Raw genomic sequence first — 19,904 nt, 5'->3', positions numbered from 1 at the left:
AGTCAGTGACACAGGAAAAGAAAGTCTGTCTAGTCCAGTGGTTCTCAAATTTGGCTACACATTGGTGTCATCAGAAGGAGCTTTAAAAAACACAGACCCCTGGGATCTACATCACCCCCCCCAAATTCTGATTTAATTGGTCTCTGGACATCAGGACTTCTTAAAGGTACTCAAGTGATTCTGATGTTGAGAACCACTGATCTAGTCTAATGCTTTTCAAACTTTTATGAATCACCCAGGGATCTTGTTAAAATGCAGACGCTGATTCACTAGGCATGGGGTGGGACCCAATTTTGAGATTGTCTCATATGAACACAATTACATCAAGAATTTCAATTCTCTCATTTTCTAGAGCCAACTGGGAGAAAAATTAACAGCATAAGGAATTTTAATGCCTACTATCAGATATCCCCAGAGGGCTCAAGAATTCTGCGTTAAGAGCTTGCTTGTATGCTGACGGGAAAGATCAAGTTCTGAGGGAAACAGTGATGATGCAATCGAGAACAATGAGAATTCCCGGAGTTATGACCTTGAACAGTTAGGGAGGATGAGATTCAGTGCAAAACAGGAGGTTCTGGCCTTCCAGAGGAGTGTGGACATGTCATGCAAGGACCGTTTTATGATGCAGAACTGTAACGGCTTTAAAAAAAATTCTTATCAATAGATCAATCTATCAATTGATCGGATAAGTAGATATATCAGAGAGTTTTTTTAACAGTTGGACTGGAGAAAGAAAATTTTTGGTTCTCCAACTGAGAAATGAGCAAATGGTGGTTCTGCATTTTGTACTGAATGCTGAGATTCATAGATAATTGCTTGAGAAAAAAGATGTCTGCCGTGCGCCGGTCCGGGAGTCCCTGCATCGGCAGACGGACTCCCAACCACTGCGCCACCAGGGAAGCCCTCTCCTTTATTTTTAACTAATTTTTTAGCAGCTTCTCCTTCCTATGCTCAGTAAATCCTGAGTATTACCCTCTAACTGATCTCATTCAAATCAGGAGTTTCTGGGCTTTTAACCCAAATCCCTAACTCATCTTTCTAAACTGAATCATATCACCTGATTCTAATATTTGTATGTTTCTCAACCTGGTCTTGATATTCTAATCAAATTGATATTTTTCTTCCCAGTGATTTTTTTTTTTTTGGCCGTGCCACTTCGCATGTGAGATCCTAGTTCCCCAACCAGGGATCAAACCTGCCCTCCCTGCATTGGAAGCTCAAGAGTCTGAACCACCAGGTAAGTCTCTTCCTAGTGATTATTTATTTATTTATTTATTTGTTGGTTGGTTGGTTGGTTGGTTTATTTGGCTGGGCTGGGTCTTAGTTGCAGCATGCAGGATCTAGTTCCCTGACCAGGGATCGAACCCGGGTCCCCTGTATTGGGAGCTTGAAGTCTTACTGAATGGACCACCAGGAAAGTCCCCCTAGTGATTTTTAAACTATTTTTACCTTTATATTTTATCTTTGGCCTATATTTATTGAACAAATATCGATTGAGAACATGTAACAGGAGATGAAAAAGGGAGACCAAGTATAAACAACTCTTTTAGGAACTTTGAATGTTATGAGTAGTGCAGTGTTTAGAATGAGAAGTATGCTTAAGAGAGAATTGCTCTTTTAAGATAAGAGAATTCTGAACTTGCTTAAATACTTATGGCAATAACCCAGTATTCTTGCATGTTGCCTCAAAGTAGTTGTGCAAAAGAAATTTTCTTAATACTTTCTTTTCTTAATATTTTCTTAATACTCCCATGGACTATCACAACTCCAACCCAACCCTAAGAACGACAGAAGGAAGGAAGGAAGGAAGGAAGGAAGGGAGGGATGGAGAGAAAAAGAAAAGAAAAAAACAATTTCAGAAGTACTTGAGCACTGTTGCAGCTTAAATCAAATCATCAGTTTCTTGAAAGTAACACTTCCCAAACAATATTCTTCCCAAGGCTCAAGTCTTAAAACTAAACACTCCTCTCTATATGTTGTTCACACACATAGATCATGGTGATGACTTGGTGGTAGCTGGAAGAAACAGGCAGGAAAAACAGAAAAGAGGGAAAAATGTTTTCATGGTTTTACATTCAAAATGGTACCAGTTTCCAGAAAAAAAATACTGCCTATGAACTTTAAAAGTATTTAGAAAATTCTCACCAATTCTAAAGGTTAACTGTGATTCCTATGCTTCTCGTTTTCTGGAGAAAGTTCTCCAGTCTTGCAAACATCTCTCTTTTCTCACTACAGTGTAAGCTCTACCAGTTCTGGTCCCTGTCCTCCTTGTTCACTAATGTATCCCAAAGACCTAGAAGATTGCCAAGCACATAATGGGCCTTTTAGTAAGGACTTGATGAATGAGTTAATCAATAATGACTTCTAATGCAGTCCTGTCCTCTTGCCAGATTTAGGAATTTGCAATAGTAACAGTATCGACCAATAGGTTTTCCCTGGAAGTTTCCTTCATTTTTTAGTGTCAATATCATGTACATAAAAGCTCTCTTTTTCCTTTTACTTCTCTTTTTGATCCCTGGCTCCCCAAAGCTGAAATGAGCTTGGACTACTCCCCTCTCTCTTATGAGCAGTTATACTGCACTGAAAAATGCAAAGCTTCCAAGCAAAGTCCTGCACGCATGTTGCTAACAGGCCCGATGGTCCTTCCACACACATGTTCATTTCCCTGCCTCACTGTTTCCTGTGTCTGTCTCCTATCCTGCCGTTTCTTTTTCTTTTTTAAAATTAAATTAAATTAAATTAATAATTTAATTTAATTTTCCACTCTTTTTTAGATTCTTTTTCCATACAGGTCATTACAGAGTATTGAGTAGAGCTCCCTGTGCTCTACAGTAGGTCCTTATTAGTTATCGATTTTATATATAGGAGTGTGTATATGTCTATCCCAATCTCCCAATTTATCCCTCCCCACTATCCTGCGGTTTCTTAGGAGGGTGAACCCTACCTGTCAGAGAGACATCCCCAACCTGTTCCCAAATGTACTCTGAGCAGAAAATCTTCCCCCCACCTATCAGAAAGGTACCTGAATTGTTGGAATCTGTCCAGTAAATTCGCAGCTGGAGGAAATGTCTCTGAGTTGAAGCCAACGAACTGAGTTAGACTCAGAAGATTTTTTTTTAATTTCAATAAAAATGCGTATTAGAACAACGTAGAACAGACATAATTACAAAATATACGATAGCATTTTAAATTGAAAAAGCATTAATGACTGCAATGGATTGAAAAATATCAAATATATAAAATTCTTTTTTTATTTTTGGTTGAAATGGTAAGTGCGTGTTGGATCCCTGGTCAGGGAACTAAGATCCCACATGCCATTCCACATGCCATACAGCATGGCAAAAAAAAATTTTTTTAATTAAAAAAAAAAAGGAGACTAGGATGTCTGAAAATCAAGGAAGACAGCCATAGCCTCTCACTGTGCCTCCACTGGTTTGTCTCAAACTGAATGCAGTGAGAATAGGTATGGTCCAATATAAACTTTTCCTTGGTTATCTCTTAAGGTCAGCTCTATTTTCGCTATTGGCAAATCTTGCCTTTGCTTATTCCAGTGCCAGTGTTTTCTGCTTAATGGTTTGCTTTATTGGCATTTGTTTCCTTAATTGTGTGGCACATGTGGTTTACATCTTAAACATTCTCCCACTGTAAATTCCAATTATAATACTTGACATCCAGCTAAGAGGGTCCATCTCTTCTCCCCTCTCTCCTAGTCAGTATATTCAGCAAACATTTACTGAGCCCTTACTGTGGGCAAAAATTGTACTGGGTAATTAGGGAGAAAAATAGATAAAATTCAGTTATTCAATAAATGTCTACAGAGCACAGTCTAGTGAATCATTACACTGTGGCCTCATTGTTTTGTTTGAGATATATTATTCATAACAATATTTTACACAATTTATATCCTGTGTAATTATAAAACCCAATATACTATCACAGATAAGTCACTTTGTGGTTATTTGCCATTTAAAAGTATCCGGTGGGCTTCCCTGGTGGCGCAGTGGTTGAGAATCTGCCTGTTAATGCAGGGGACACGGGTTTGAGCCCTGGTCTGGGAGGATCCCACATGCCACGGAGCAACTAGGCCCGTGAGCCACAACTACTAAGCCTGCGCGCCTGGAGCCTGTGCTCCACAACAAGAGAGGCCACAATAGTGAGAGGCCCGTGCACCGCAATGAAGAGTGGCCCCCGCTTGCCACAAATAGAGAAAGCCCTCGCACAGAAACGAAGACCCAACACACAAAAATAAATTAATTAATTTATAAACTCCTACCCCCAACATCTTCTTAAAAAAAAAAAGTATCCAGTATTTGCATCCCATTAATACAAATAATGAAAAAGTGATCTGTTTTAATGTAATAAACTGATTTATTGTACAGTGACTGTAATATACTAGAGTTATATTAAATTGTTAACTCTTTCTCCTCAAACACACATTAGGAAACAATTCTCACAATAAGTATTTAAGGACTTCCCTGGCGATCCAGTGGTTAAGACTCCGTGTTCTCAATGCAAGGGGCATGGGTTCAGTCCCATGTCGGGGAACTAAGATCCTGTGTGCTGCATGGCACAGCCAAAAAAAAAAAAAAAATGTCCCTGAGTCATCACTCTCATTTATTCATTCACTAAGCAATACTCCCATTAATTCAGTATTCATTTTTTTTAAAAAAAAGTATTTAGGGACTTCCCTGGTGGCGCTGTGGTTAAGAATCCGCCTGTCAGTGCAGGGGACATGGGTTCAAGCCCTGGTCCGGGAAGATCCCACATGCCATGGAGCAACTAAGCCCATGCGCCACAACTACTGAGCCTACGTGCCACAACTACTGAAGCCCACACGCCTAGAGCCTGTGCTCCGCAACAAGAGAAGCCACTGCAGTGAGAAGCCCGTGCACCGCAACGAAGAGTAGCCCCCGCTCGCCACAACTAGAGAAAGCCCGCACGCCGCAACGAAGACCCAACGCAGCCAAAATAAACAAATAAATAAAAGTATTTAATTTTGCATCAGATATAAAGGATACTCTGGGTAGTATTTAGCTTATTTTGAGGCAGACAGACAGCTGTTATCCCAACTGATTTCGTATGTTCTGTAATCAAGAAAATGTTCACCAAATTATACTTTTTAGTGTTTTTTTATGTACATTTTATAGGGGACATGTTCTGTGTATAGTGAATAAATAACTTTTATAGTATCACACACACAAAAAAAGAATCACTTCCATATCTATCTGCCAGAAAAAAACCTATTTTAATATTTTGGTATGTAATCTAGACTTCCCAACACAGTTTGCTGATTACCTAAGTGGTAAATAAATATTTATGAAATTAATATAATTTCTATAAAATTGCATCATAATGCAAATAATTTTTTTGTATATGTACATCTCATTATTTAAGATTTTGTTTCTTTGCACCTTAATTAAATTGAACATTTTTCATGTGCCAGTTGGAAACGTGTTCTTTTTGAGTTTTTTGTTGTTTATACACTTTGCCCAGTTTACCACTGGGGCTCATTTTTGTGGCCCATTGACATCCAAGATTTGAATGACAGTTACCTTAGTTCTAGTCACCATCATTTCTGTAACCTCCCCACCAGCAAATTATTGGTCTTTCCATCTCCTTCATCCAATCTGTCTCTACCCTAGAGTTCTCCTCATCACTTACAACCCTTTTAGCACAAAATCCATAGCCTGAATTGTTAAGTCTTCAGGCTGGTCTCCAGTTTAGAAGGACTCTCATCAATTCTCAAATTTAAATTTTACCTAATCACAACCCAGATTAACCCCCCCAGGAGGGTCCATTAACTCTCATACTCTAATCCCAAATCCCTAACTGTCTTCTCTAACACTGACTGCAGCCTCATTTTTGGTCGCTGCCTTATCAATAAATGTACTGTTAAAGAAACCAGAAGAAGGTAAGAGAACAAGTCTTACTTTTATCTGGAGAAATAACTTTCTAGGCAGAGCAAACAGCAAGTGCAAAGGGCTCAGTTGGGACCATGCTTGGCTTGTTAACTGAAAAGCAAGGCAACCAGAGGGGATGGAACAAAATGAGTGAAGGAAAGTGTTAATAGGAGTCAGAAACAAGGGAGTAGCAAGGGATCAAGCCGGATTTTTCTGACAGGTTGAGTTTGGACCAAGAGTAAAGAAGCAGAGTCACGATGCTGAGGTTCTTGACTCAATCAACTGGACTAATGGAATTGGCTTTACTTGAATGGTGAGGACTGAGAGTGGGTCAGGGGTCAGTGCAGGGCATCATGGTTGAGGTTGAGAGTTTTAAGTTTGACTTATGACCTATTAGACGTCCAAGTAGGGATACTGAATTGGGAGTTTGGATATATATAAACCTGGAGATTAAAATCCAGACCTAATCACTGTGTGGGTGGTAGCAAAATCCCTGTGATTAGATTTCCATGCTTGGACAGTATATATAGGAGCTCAGAGCTCTAGGGCTTTAGCTTTGAGAGACAGAGTAGGTCCAAAGTCAGGGAGAGGTAGAGAGAAGGAGAAGGAAGAAGCAAAGAAAACTCCCAAGGAGCAGCCATTGACATAGAAGGAATCTCCGGAAAGGACTGGGTCCTGGGAGCCACGAGAAGAAAGCCTTAAGGTGGAGAGATCTCCGGATACTTCAAGTAAGAGAGGGCTGGGAAATGATGACTAGATTTTGTAATGTTAACATCATTAACTGGTGACTTTGACAAGAGGGGTGTCCATGGGGGTTGAATGTAAAAGCCTGACTGGAGTAAGTTCAAGAGACAGTGAGCAGGAAATAAATCACCAACATGCAAACAGCAAAGACAGAGAATGCTTTAAAAGGGTTTTCCTGTAAAAGAAAATTCTAAAATGAGGTGATAGCAATAGAGCCTTGTGGGATTCAAGGGACATTTTTCTTTCCTAACCTGGTAATAATTATAGTATGTTTATATTATGGATGGAAATGACAGAGGAGAGAGGGGGGAAAGGATGTAACTAATGATTTGAACCTCACACATTTGAAGTTGCAAACTTTAAAACAGAATTAGTAACCTTGAATTTAAATTTTTTAAATTTATTTATTTATTTATCTTTGGCTGCCTTGGGTCTTCATTGCTGCAAGCGGGCTTTCTCTAGCTGTGGCGAGCGGGGGCTACTCATCGTTGCGGTGTGTGGGCTTCTCATTGCAGTGGCTTCTCTTGTTGTGGAGCACGGGCTCTAGGCATGCAGGCTTCAGTAGTTGTGGCTCGCAGGCTCTGGTAGTTGTGGCACACGGGCTCAGCTGCTCCGCGGCATGTGGGATCTTCCCAGACCAGGGCTTGAACCGGTGTCCCCTGCATTGGCAGGCAGATTCTTAACTGCTGCACCACCAGGGAAGTCCCTTAAGGTATTTTTTGATGTAATTAAAATCCATATCAATTGACTTGAAGTAATAAGATTATCCTAGATAATCCAATAAGCCTGATCCAATTAACTAAGGCTTTAAGAGTAGAGTTGAGGCTTGTCTGAAGAGAACAAATTCTGTCTGTGGAGAGCAGCTTCATCGGTGCCAAAGAGGCCAGCCTGCCTTTTCTGACGGCTGCCCCAACGATTTCAGACTTGCCTAGACAGTTCCCACAATCCTGTAAGCCAATTCCTTGCTGTAAATCTCTAATACACATCTCCTACTGGCTTGGTTTCTCTAGTTGATCCCTGATTGATAACACTGGCCTCTTAGAGGGAGCTGGAAATGTTCCTTTCTCTTCTGTATTTGGGAAGGGTTTAATTATTATTTTCATGTTAGTAGAATTTCCCAGCGAAGCCCTCTGCTTATGTGAACACTGATCAGATATGCTTTTCAATCTAAGAAAATTTTTGTTTTAACTGTTGATTTGATTTATCTCAAATATATCTGGGATGTCACTTCACATCAGTATTTACTGACCTACTTCATAGTTTTTTTTATTGCTGCCTTATATTCCATGGTGTAATACATGAGGTTTTTTAGCTTGGCAGAGCTGAGTGTAGATCCTAACCACAAATCTTACCAGCAGTGTGAGCTTGGGCTGCTCTTTTTCTTGTTTTTCAGGGACTGGGATAGACTAGATAAACCCAGGACTGAGGAGCTTGGGTTCTCTCCGTGGCCCTCCTGTTCTCCAAGGACCACATCCCCTTTTAAGTTCTCAAGCCTTCTGTTTTTCCCTGGTTTTCTTCACTCTGTCTAACGTTATGTAAACCTTGACCTTTGGAATTTTGTTGAGGAAAAGCAAATGAAACAAACAAAACACAAACACCTGGGATTGGAGTTGCCTGACCCTCCTGCCGTCATTTACCACAGGCATCCTCAGTGAACAGTAAATTTTCTCTGCTAACACTTAAGGATTTCAGAGATAACAGGGCGTGGGTTCAGCTGCAGCAGAACTGAACAGTTGAATAGGAAGAGAGGCTTTATTATACAGAGAATATGTAATCTTCTGAGTCACAAATGGGGAATGAGCGTGTGTGTATTATATATTTTTTTCTGTCTGCCAGCGCTTGGCAGGTGAAGTTAAGCAGGCTGTGTAGACTGTAGCTGATTCGGGAAACCAGATTCCATCTAAAGGGGGCAAGTCCTCCTCAGGTCCAGACAATGGCTGTTCACCTGGGGATTTAGGATCACTCATATCAGATTTTATTTTTCACATCAAAATTTGAATTTTAACATTGAGCCTCTTGATTTTAAAATGTTGGCTGTAATTCAAGATTTTGGGGCTTCCCTGGTGGCGCAGTGGTTGAGAGTCCGCCTGCCGATTCGGGGGACATGGGTTCATGCCCCGGTCCGGGAGCATCCCACGTGCCGCAGAGCGGCTGGGCCCGTGAGCCGTGGCCGCTGAGCGTGCGCATCCGGAGCCTGTGCTCCGCAACGGGAGAGGCCACAGCAGTGAGAGGCCCGCGTACCGAAAAAAAAAAAAAAAAAAGATTATAGTTAAATGAATAAATAGGTAGCAGGCAAAAAATTAATAAAATCAAGAAAAAGAAAATTCTAACTTGAATGGAAGATTCAGTGAATGAAGAGGCAGGGCAATAGCATATAAAAATACAAGGCATTTGATCTTAGTCACTAATTTTGAGTCAAGATTTGTTTCAGAATTACTGCTTTTGATCTCTTGAGTGCCAAAGGTTAAAGGGACATGTGATTCGATTTTGAGAGAATATATTAGTTGTCTGGAGAAAGTATAGTTTTTCCTAATTTTTAAAAAGAGTAATAATTTGATCTGAGTAGACATGCAGCATGTGATCATTACAGAGAAGCATCTCAACTGGCGAATGAAATCACCTCTGGGACGTAAGACTCAGGTTACATCCAAAGTAGACAGTAGAACTGTCCTATTATCTACTCAGGAAAATGCATATTCCTATCAAGAGAGATCAATTTTAAGTACTAAAGCTTTGAAAAGAAGGGGGAATAGATCATAATGCTGTTTCTCTTCCTAAACAGGCAGCCAGGGTAGCGGACGGCAAGGGCCTGACGGGCGTCCGCATGGAACGGGGCCAGGACCACTTTGGGAGCGCGGCAGAGCTGGGCAACCAGCCGGAGGAGGGGGAGGCACAGGGCGAAGAGGACGCCCAGGTCCAGCAAGAATGCCTGCAGAAATTTTCTACCAGGGATTACATCATGGAACCCTCCATCTTTAACACTCTGATGAGGTATTTTAAGGCAGGAGGCTCTCCGGAGGCGGTGATCCGGCTCTTGTCGGAGAACTACACAGCTGTGGCCCAGACCGTCAACCTGCTGGCCCAGTGGCTCATTCAGACAGGGGTCGAACCAGCGCAGGTTCAGCAAACCGTGGAAAATCACCTGAAGACTTTACTGATGAAACAGTTCGACCCCCGCAAAGCAGATTCTATCTTTACTGAAGAAGGAGAGACCCCTGCTTGGCTTGAACAAATGATCGCACATCCCACGTGGAGAGATCTTGTTTACCAACTGACTGAAGTGCACCCAGACTGTCTGATGCTGAACTTCACGGTCAAGCTGATTTCCGATGCAGGATACCACGGGGAGATCACCGGCGTGGCGGCAGCCTGCCAGCAGTTGGAAGTGTTTTCTAGAGTTTTCTGTAGCTCTCTGGCTACACTTTTGGATGGAGGAGAAGACAACCTCGCAGAAAATCTCCCCCAGTTTGCTAAGATGGTGTGTCACGGGGAGCACACGTACCTGCTGGCCCAGGTCCTGATGTCCGTGCTGGCCCAGGAAGGGCAGGGGGGCTGGGCTGTGCGCAGGATCGCACAGGAGGTGCAGCGCTTCGCCCAGGAGAGAGGCCGCGACGCTAGTCGGATCCCTCTCGCGCTGGGCACAGCTGCCTCCTACCCCCAGCTGTGTCAGGCCCTTGGGGCGACGTTGTCCAAGGGGGCCCTGAATCCGGCCGACATCACTGTCCTCTTCAACCTGTTTACCAGCACGGACCCGCCTCCTGTTGAACTCATCCGGGCGCCGGGCTTCCTGGACCTCTTCATGGACTCACTCTTTAAACCAGGGGCCAGGATCAACCCGGACCACAAGCACAAGTACATCCATATCCTGGCATATGCAGTGAGCGTGGTGGAGGCCTGGAAGAAGGACACGCGTGTGAGCATCAATCAAGACGAGCTGAGGTCAACGGCCAAAGCTGTTGAAACCGTTCACAGTTTGTGTTGCGCTGAGAACAAAGGGGCTTCTGAACTCCTGGCCGAGCTGAGCACCCTCTATAAGTGCATCGGGTTTCCAGTGGTGGCCATGGGTGTGCTGAAGTGGGTGGATTGGAGCGTATCAGAGCCGAAGTACTTCCAGCTGCAGACCCACTGCACCCCCGTGCACCTGGCGCTGCTGGACCACATCAGCACCTGCCACCAGCTCCTGCACCCCCAGGTCCTGCAGCTGCTGGCGAAGCTCCTGGGGACGCAGCACTCCCAGCTGGACGCGATGGAGCAGCTCGAGTTCAAGAAGACTCTTCTGGACAGGATGGTGCATCTGCTGAGCCAAGGCCACGTACTCCCTGTGGTCACTTACATCCGCAGGTGTCTGGAGAAGGGGGGCACCGACATTTCCCTCATTCGCTACTTTGTGACCGAGGTGCTGGATGTGATCGCACCTCCCTACACCTCCGACTTTGTGGAGCTTTTCCTCCCCATCCTGGAAAACGACAGCATCACGGGCACCATTAAAACGGAAGGTGGACCGCACCCTGTGACGGAGTTTATAGCTCACTGCCGGTCTAACTTCGTGCTGGTGGACTGATTCAGAGCATCCTCCAGAGCTGGAGCAGAGCATTCCGGGAGACCCGTTGCGGAAAAACCCTTTCCAGAAGCCCTTGATGAAGAGGCCCAGTCAGCATCCTGGCAATGGGCTCTGGAGGCAGGAGGTGGAGAACTTTTGTAGACAGGAAAATGTCAGCAATGCAAGTGGAGAACTGCTGTTATGAACAGTCTCCTTTCCCTGTAAATCCAGGGCTACCCCTAAATCCTGTTTTCGGTATTCACTTCCCCCAATATTGGAACTAGGTTCCCATTATTCTTCGTGATTTAGCCAAGTGGCAGCCCCAGGGTGGTGGAAATTCAGAAAATGGGGCACTTAGATGAACTATTTTCAAAGTTGACTTAAGTTTTCTCACAAGACCTGAACAGTCAGTTCGTATGGCTGTGAATGCTTTAATTTTCCAAGAACAGATAAAAGCCTTTCTGTGGGTGGAACATGTAGATTCCAGTGTTATGTTGTTCTTGTAAATTAGACACTCGTCCTCAAAAAAAAAAAAAAAAAAAAAACTAAAAATTTAAAAGGCCTATGACTTTCTTAGTTTTTATGAAATAACTGCCATCACCCCAGATTCAAGAGGCAGGATTAAGCGTAAGTCCACCACCAGCATAAGGAATTCTACATGCATAACTGAGCACACACCACTGAGCCCACAAATGCACCCACACAGGCAAGTCTAAGTGTGAGACAGGCTGAGACCTGGGACCCTTTGCTGCAGGGCTCACACCTGGACACAGCTCTCCTCCAGCAACAAAATACAAAGAAACTATAAGGGGCTAAAAATCACTGCATGCACACAACGTTGGGGCAAATTATGGACATCAAGATACAGAAAGACCGAAACCCCAACTGCCACTTCTGAAGAGCTGGGAGCAAAAACAGGGTGTCTGGAGCAAAAGCGGGGTACTGCACATGCCCCCTGCACTCACCACCACCGAAGGGGCGGGCATACCCCTAAACCAGCCCTCTGGCCTGACCCCTGGACACACCTCTACCTTCACCCCATAGAAGGAACCATCTCGGCCCCTTGGGGAACAAGCCAGTGAGCAGGGGAAAGTGTTACACGTTCTCACCCCCTCCTGCTGCAGCAGGGGCCCCCGTAAAGCCTTGCCTGAATTTCTTGTTCAGGCCTGTTATCGATTTCTATTGATTAAGGAAAAACCAAGAACCCCGGTCGGTAACAAGGGCAGGTGAACAAAGACTCTCAAGGAAATATTTACTGTCTCTATTGTGAAGTATCAGGAGACAATTATATTACTCTGTTTGATACTTGGAGAGATCGAAATGATGGGAAACAATGATATACTGAAATTAGAGTCATTGCAACCAATCCAGTGCTGGATAGTGATCATCGAAATTTTAGTAATAAACATCTTCTTCGTACTTTATATTATTTATTTATTTATTTTGCTGTAAGCATGTTACTTGGAAACATTTTTATTATAAATAATACTTATTATACTTGGAAATTCAATAACTTTAATGTCCTTTTTTTTCAAATCAGAGACTTTCTAGAAAATAGAAAATTCAGTCATTTACTTATAAGATCCTTTGAAAGTGTTTCTATAACAATAAACTCTATTTTCAGGACTTTTCTTAGGTAAAACTGTCTGGTGCTGAGAAGTTTATCTCTGAAGTTCAAGCAGAGCATCTGGGAGAGAAGACCTAGAGAAAGACAACCATGGACCTATGTCAACAAGGGCTGGAAGCTGGTGACAACGTCACAAAATCAGAAAGTTGGAGTCAGGGTGAATTAAGTAGAAATCAAATAATAAGCAAATTCATTGCCTCTTATCTTAGACTCTATTCTTACACCTATAACCAAATCACAGAAACTCATTACTAATGCACTCTTAATTTTTAGGCCACACGGGTGCATCTAGTTCACAGAATAACGGGATTCCCCTGAACTACAATGCAAATCAATCTTCGGAGGATGGCATCAAAGACCTGAGCTTGGAAGAAATCATGAATTCAATACTACAAATTTTAGCCCAAGATGCACAATATATGACCATCTGCAACATCTTCAGGGCACAAAGAGACATGACAAAGGCTTCCTAAACAACTCAGATGCTTCTCAGTCCGCAGGTATTCCATGGAATTATTAATATGATACTTTTCACTAATGTATTTAAACATGCACTGCTATTGCATGAGGGTCAAAGAACATGGAAATATACAGCATAAAATGCAAAAGTCACACGCCCCCTTCATCAGACATTTTATTTCATTCCCCTTTTGTAACCACAGTCACATTGTATGAATGTCATTCAAACTCTCCTTCCATACCTGCACAGTCGTTTAAGTACGTAATTTTTACATACACGAGATTAAAATGTTTAAAACTTGAAATTTGCGTAGAATTCTTAAAGTAGGTATAAAATACTCAGGCAATCTTCCAGTGATAAACAATAGTTTAAACAAAGTAACATGAACTGTAATGTTACAATAAACATACTTTTCCATACAACTTTGACATCGGTGTGATTTTCACAATTTATATGCATGAACCATCTTACACCTATAGTTTTTGAACTTTCTGAAATGTGCTGACCTTCACCCACGATGGCTAAGGTCAGACCTTGTTACCTGGTGTATTTCACACCAGAAATCTCAAACTCCAAGTCCCTCTCCTTAACTCGTTTCCCTTCACCCAGCTGTTTCGTACTGTCCTTCCCACAGCTTCAATGCACCTTATAGAGAACTTGTGATTTGATGCCTCAACTTTCTTCCATCTAGGAGCACCCTGCCAGCCTCATTCAACTCCTTAATGCCTGGGTCATGTGGTTAATAATCTGAATGACCACCTTACCACAGCTGTCTTGCCGTTTTGCCTTCCACACACCTGACAAAGTCTCAGTCGTTCAGGAGTCTCAAAATGCCCGTCACAAGGCAGTTGAATGCCTGTTGGTAAAAATCAGCTTAAAAAATCACAGACTATGCGCCACAACTACTGAAGCCCACGCACCTAGAACCTGTGCTCCACAGCAAGGGAAGCCACCGCAATGAGAAGCCCGCGCACCGCAACGAAGAGTAGCCCCCGCCTGCCACAACTAGAGAAAACCTGTGCACAGCAACGAAAACCCAACACAGCCATAAATTAATTAATTAAATTTAAAAAAATTTTTTTAAATCACAGACAATACAGAGAAAATAGGGCTTTCTGGTTGTCTGTATTGATGCCTCAGGAATGGGAGACAGTCAAATGAGGTCAGGGTTTCTGTTGTACATATAAATTGGTAATTTAGAAGAGTACTTTTGCAGTTTATATGAAAGGCTCTATCAAGGTTATGAATACATTATTCTTCCATCCCTTGGCTTTTATCCCATCTTACATCATTTTATCAACTTATGCCTTCAATTCAGGCTCCACCAAGGCATTCTCTCAGTCTACAAATATATTCAAGTCTCTCTGGTCCTAAGAACAAAAACTCCTTGTCTTGCCTTGCCTGCTACCCTAACTCCTTGTATTCTCATATGACCTTCTTTTCCTTTTCACCTTTTTGTCTTCAAATATATAAGTAAGACACTCCTTGTGGGGGGAGAAACACGAGGGTAGAGAAAACTCACCTGTGTGCATGTCACCCAGCTATAATCCCATTAAAGTTTGGTTGCATTTCCTTCCAGGCTACTTTTGGTGCATATTTCAAACAACTTACATTCATAGTCCACGTATAATTTGTTTCTTTCTTCCAAATAAACTACAAATGTGGGACATTTTCAAATCATATAGTGCTTAAGACATTTTTGTGGCTGCATAATATATCACCTATAAATGCATATTTTTAACCTTTGTTTAAATCTCTAGATGGGAATTACTGAGTTCAAGAATAAATTGTTTAAAATTATTTTTCATGTAGCATTATAGAAAGGGTTTAAAAATTTGTCCTCTAACTAGTAATATATGAAATCAGTTTTTTGTTTACTTTGTTATAATTTAAAAAATCATTGACAATAACAGCCAAACTTCTTAAAAGATCTTCCACCAAATGTTTCCAACAATTAGGCAATAGGTACTTCTCTGGCTGCATCAAAGACACCTGAGAGGGAATTCGCTGGCAGTCCATGGTTAGGATTCTGTGTTTTCACTGCCGAGGGCCTCGGTACAATCCCTGGTGGGGGAACTAAGATCCGTGCCAGCCGTGGGGCGTGGCCAAAACAAAACCACCCAGCAGCTAGGCCCGTGAGCCACGGCCGCTGAGCCTGCGCGTCCGGAGCCTGTGCTCCGCAAAGGGAGAGGCCACGGCAGTGAGAGGCCCGTGTACCACCAAAAAAAAAAACCACCCCAACTGAGTATGACGTGCAACAAGGTTGGGGAGCGCCAGGTGACATTTGCAATCCCTCCTTTCTCTTATCCCATTTACTCCAATCCACTGAAGACGGATGTTGACGGCACTTCTGTTCTGAAACTGCGGTGGCACAGACACTCATTGACATTCACATTGTCAAATACAATGGCCTCCTCTGTCCTTAACTTTTCAGCTCACTACCTCTAGTATTCCCACTCCAACAATTCTTCAATCCTCCTCTCACCTTCCATTCCCCATGACACAAGTTTATATTCCATGCTCTCCTAACAGGACAATCATTTCCTTCCTTAGAGCTCCTTTTCATACCTTGCAAAGCCGCCACTCTCTAAATCCTCCATTCATTTAATATTGCACCCGAGCAGCTGAAAAGCGCAGCCGCACTGGCTGGTCTCATTTCAAATTCATGATCATAATGCTCAAGTGAACTCTCACTACTACACCACAAACCTACTATACTTCCCCAGTCCATTCATTGTTCCATTCTCCTAGACACTCTCACCCTTTTTTTCTATCCTCCAACCACCGGCATCTCTTCCCTTTCTTCACTCGTGGCTAATGACCCTTTTAAAGTCCTTTATAGAATAGAAGCAAAGAGAGGAAAAACTCTTCATTCTCCCAGCACCAATTACACCAACCTCCCCACGTGTGTACCTGAATATCCTGCCTGCCTAAAGCATCCCCCCTCCGTTCCAGCTACTGCACATTTCTTGGCTTCACAGACCTCACATGACTCGATTTCTCAGTATCACTGGAAAAACTGATCATTGCTTCTGTCTTGACATATTTTTTTCACTTACTTCTAGGAACCACTCCCTTGTAATTTGTTTCTTATTTCATTGCCCACACCTTGGTCTTCCTTAATCCTCCTCCTTCTTTTCTCCAAGTCTATGGCTGGCACAACTCGGGCTCCTCCCTGGCGCTCTCTCTCTCTGTGTCTGTCTCTGTCTCTTTTTTTTTTTTTTTTTTTTTTTTTGGCCGTGTGGCATGGCATCCAAGACCTTAGTTCCCGACCTGCACCTCCTGCAGTGGAAGCGTGGAGTCTTAACCACTGGACCACCAGGGAAGTCCCTGGCTCTCTTCTTAACATGCACTCACACCTATGATTCTGGCTCTAACTACTACACATGAAAAGGAGGGAATAAAACTATCCTTATTTTCAGATGATTGTTTACTGGAAGACCAAAAGAATCACTAGAAAAACTACTACAAAAATTTTTTAAATTCAGTAAGTAAAAAGGATAAAATTATTATTCAATTTATTATTCCCTATATACAAAAAAACTAGTTTGGTAAAACATTAAAAGCTTTCACTTTTAGACCGAGAATAATTCATAGCTCCCCATTATTCCCACTTCTAGTTAACACTGTACTGGAGATCTTAGCAAGTACAATAATACAAGAAAAATAAATACAAGGTATAAGAATTCAGAAAGGAAGAAATATTGTTCTTATTAAATTATGAGCACTTCTTATTTAAGGATCTTCAACCTCTGTCATACATGTTGCAAATCCTTTTTCCAGTCTATTATTTATCTTCTGACTTTTGCCATACAAAAATTCTGAATTCTTCTGTAGTCAAATCTTTCAACCTTTTCCTTTATGGATTCTGAGTTTCTGTTTTGAAAGAAGAAGTTACTTCTACCTGTTTCAAATGTTTTTTAAAAATATTTTCATTGTTCTATAGCTTGTATGTTGAATATAAACCCATTCAGAATTTAGTGTCTCATTGAGATTTTTTTTTTCAGATGATTTTCCAAGTATGTTAGTATCATTTTGGAAATAAATCATTTTTCCACTTTGGATTGTCTAGTAGGAAGTAGATAAATCAAAATTAAAACACATTAATAGGAACGTCCCGGGAGGTCCAGCGGTCAAGACTCCATGCTTCCACTACAGGGGGCACGGGTTCAATCCCTGGTTCGGGAACTAAGATCCCGCCTGCTGCTCGGTACGGCCAAGATAAAAGAAGTAAATAAATATATTAAAAAAATAAGATCTTGGCATTTACGGTGTGCATTCTATTTTCCCCTACGGTTTTTTAAAATTGCGGTATAAGTAACATACAACATTATATTAGTTTCAAATGTACAGCATAATGATTCAATATTTCTATATATTGCAAAATAATCACCATAATAAGTGTAGTTAACATCCATCACCATACATTTCCCTGATGATTAGTGATGTTGAGCATCTTTTCATGTACATGTTGACCATTTGTTCTTCTTTGGAAAAAATTTCTATTCAGAACCTCTGCCATTTTTTAATTAGATTGTTTGGTTTTTTGCTATTGAGATGTATGAGTTCTTTATATTTTTTTGGATAATAACCCCTTATCAGTTACATGATTTGCAAATATTTTCTCCTGTTTAGTAGGTTGCCTTTTCATCTTGTTGATTATTTTTCTTTGCTGTGCTGAAGCTTTTTAGTTTGATATAGTTCCATTTGTTTACTTTTGCTTTTGTTACCTTTGCCTTTTGGTGTCAAATCCAAAAAGTCATCTCCATGACTGATGTCAGGGAGATTACTGCCCATGTTTTCTTCTAGGAGTTTCACTGTTTCAGGTCTTAAGAGTCAAGTCTTTAATTCATTTTGGGTTAATTTTTGTGTATAGTATAAGATGGTGGTCCAGTTTCATTCTTCTGCATGTAGCTATCCAGTTTTCCTAACACCATTTATTGAAGAGACTGTCATTTCTCCCATTTTATATTCTTGACTCCTTTGTCAAAAATTAATTGGCATAAATTAATTACTATATGCATGGGTATATTTCTGGGCTCTCTATTAAGTTCCACTAATCTGTTTTTATGCCAATATCATACTGATTGATTACTTCTACAATTTGACCTTCACTTCTACTTAATGGTTTTCTGCATCCTGGTATTGTTATATTTTTCTATATAATATGCACCTTGCAGATACCTCAAATCCCATGTAAAAAAAAATGGTTGATAAATCTCTCTCCCTGAATATACATATTTCATTATTATTCTACTTCCTACAACATAAAATTTAATCTTTTTTTCTGATGTAAACTGCAGCCTGAAAAGGGTATAAATTTGCCTATTTAGGGGGCTGAGGACATTGGAGAAACAAATGGAGACTTCGGGCATGAGATGTGGGAGATATTTCAAAAGATAAAATTTGAGTCCCAAAAGTTAAAAAGGAAGTTGTAAGGTAGGTGAAAAGATCTGGGCTTCCCTGGTGGAGCAGTGGTTGAGAGTCTGCCTGCAGGGTACACGGGTTCGTGCCCCGGTCCAGGAAGATCCCACATGCCGCAACTAAGACCTGAGCAGCCTAAATAATTTTTTTAAAAGGGTTTATGGGGAGTACTTAATGTGAATCATTTATACAGTGTTTTTTTTTTTCCTTTTTGGCCATGCCCTGTGGCTTGGCTCTCAGCAATGAAATCACTGGACTGCCAGGGATTTCCTGTCCAGTTTCTTAATTTTCAACTTATCCTAGGCAATTATTATTTATCTCTACATTTTGGTCATAATCCAATGCCACAATTATATTAGCAACCCATGTTAGAAGATAAGTGGTCATCACAGAAAAGCCATAAAAATGACATACTGCTTTTTGACTCTTCATTTTCCTGTAAAGAATCACATATGTAAAAATATTAAGTAAGATGAAATGCTTTTCTCTTGTTAATCTGTTTTATGTCGACTTAATTCTTGGACCCAGTCAGAGACCATTGGGTAGACGTAAAGTTTTCCCTTCCCTATAGCTGTTTTATAGATAATGGAACTAGAAATCAGGTTAAATGAACTTGCCCAAGATCCAAATAGCTGGAATAATGGTAGATCTGGAATTCAAACCCGGGTCTGACTAACCTCAAAACTAAAATCTGCCTTTCCAACTTCCCCAAAACCATACCGCACAACCTATAATTTGTAGAAGTATGGAAGAATGCAATTAATCTGAATTTTGCAAGAGGAAAACAGAATCCAAAAAACGCTAGCTATCTACCGTGACCATAGAATCTTCATCTTTTTTAGTTATAACCTTTGACGTTCTGGAGAACACCCGCCATCCTTAAGATAAAGATCTTAAGGAAAAATAATAATGCCTTTAAAAGCAGTGAATATGAAACAAATTATGTGTTCAAGGAGTAGGCAATAAATACAAGTAGAGTGCTTCCCTGGTGGCGCAGTGGTTGAGAATCCGCCTGCCGATGCAGGGGACACGGGTTCGTGCCCCGGTCTGGGAGGATCCCACGTGCCACGGAGCGGCTGGGCCCATGAGCCATGGCCGCTGAGCCTGTGTGTCCGGAGCCTGTGCTCCGCAACGGGAGAGGCCACAACAGTGAGAGGCCCGCGTACCGCAAAAAAAAAAAAAAAAAAAAAAAAAGTAAAGAAAAAGTGT

At 41.6% G+C, this 19,904-nt stretch overlaps 1 pseudogene; it reads left to right on the top strand.

Annotated features, from left to right (window-relative positions):
- Positions 1 to 9,212: 9,212 nt before the first annotated feature.
- LOC131766777 (negative elongation factor D pseudogene) lies at positions 9,213 to 11,205 on the top strand (annotated as a pseudogene).
- The last annotated feature ends 8,699 nt before the right edge of the window (positions 11,206 to 19,904 follow it).

Source organism: Kogia breviceps, chromosome 12 (assembly GCF_026419965.1).
Source record: "Kogia breviceps isolate mKogBre1 chromosome 12, mKogBre1 haplotype 1, whole genome shotgun sequence".
Lineage (NCBI taxonomy): Eukaryota > Metazoa > Chordata > Mammalia > Artiodactyla > Physeteridae > Kogia > Kogia breviceps.
This window is presented reverse-complemented; position numbering and strand designations above follow the sequence as displayed.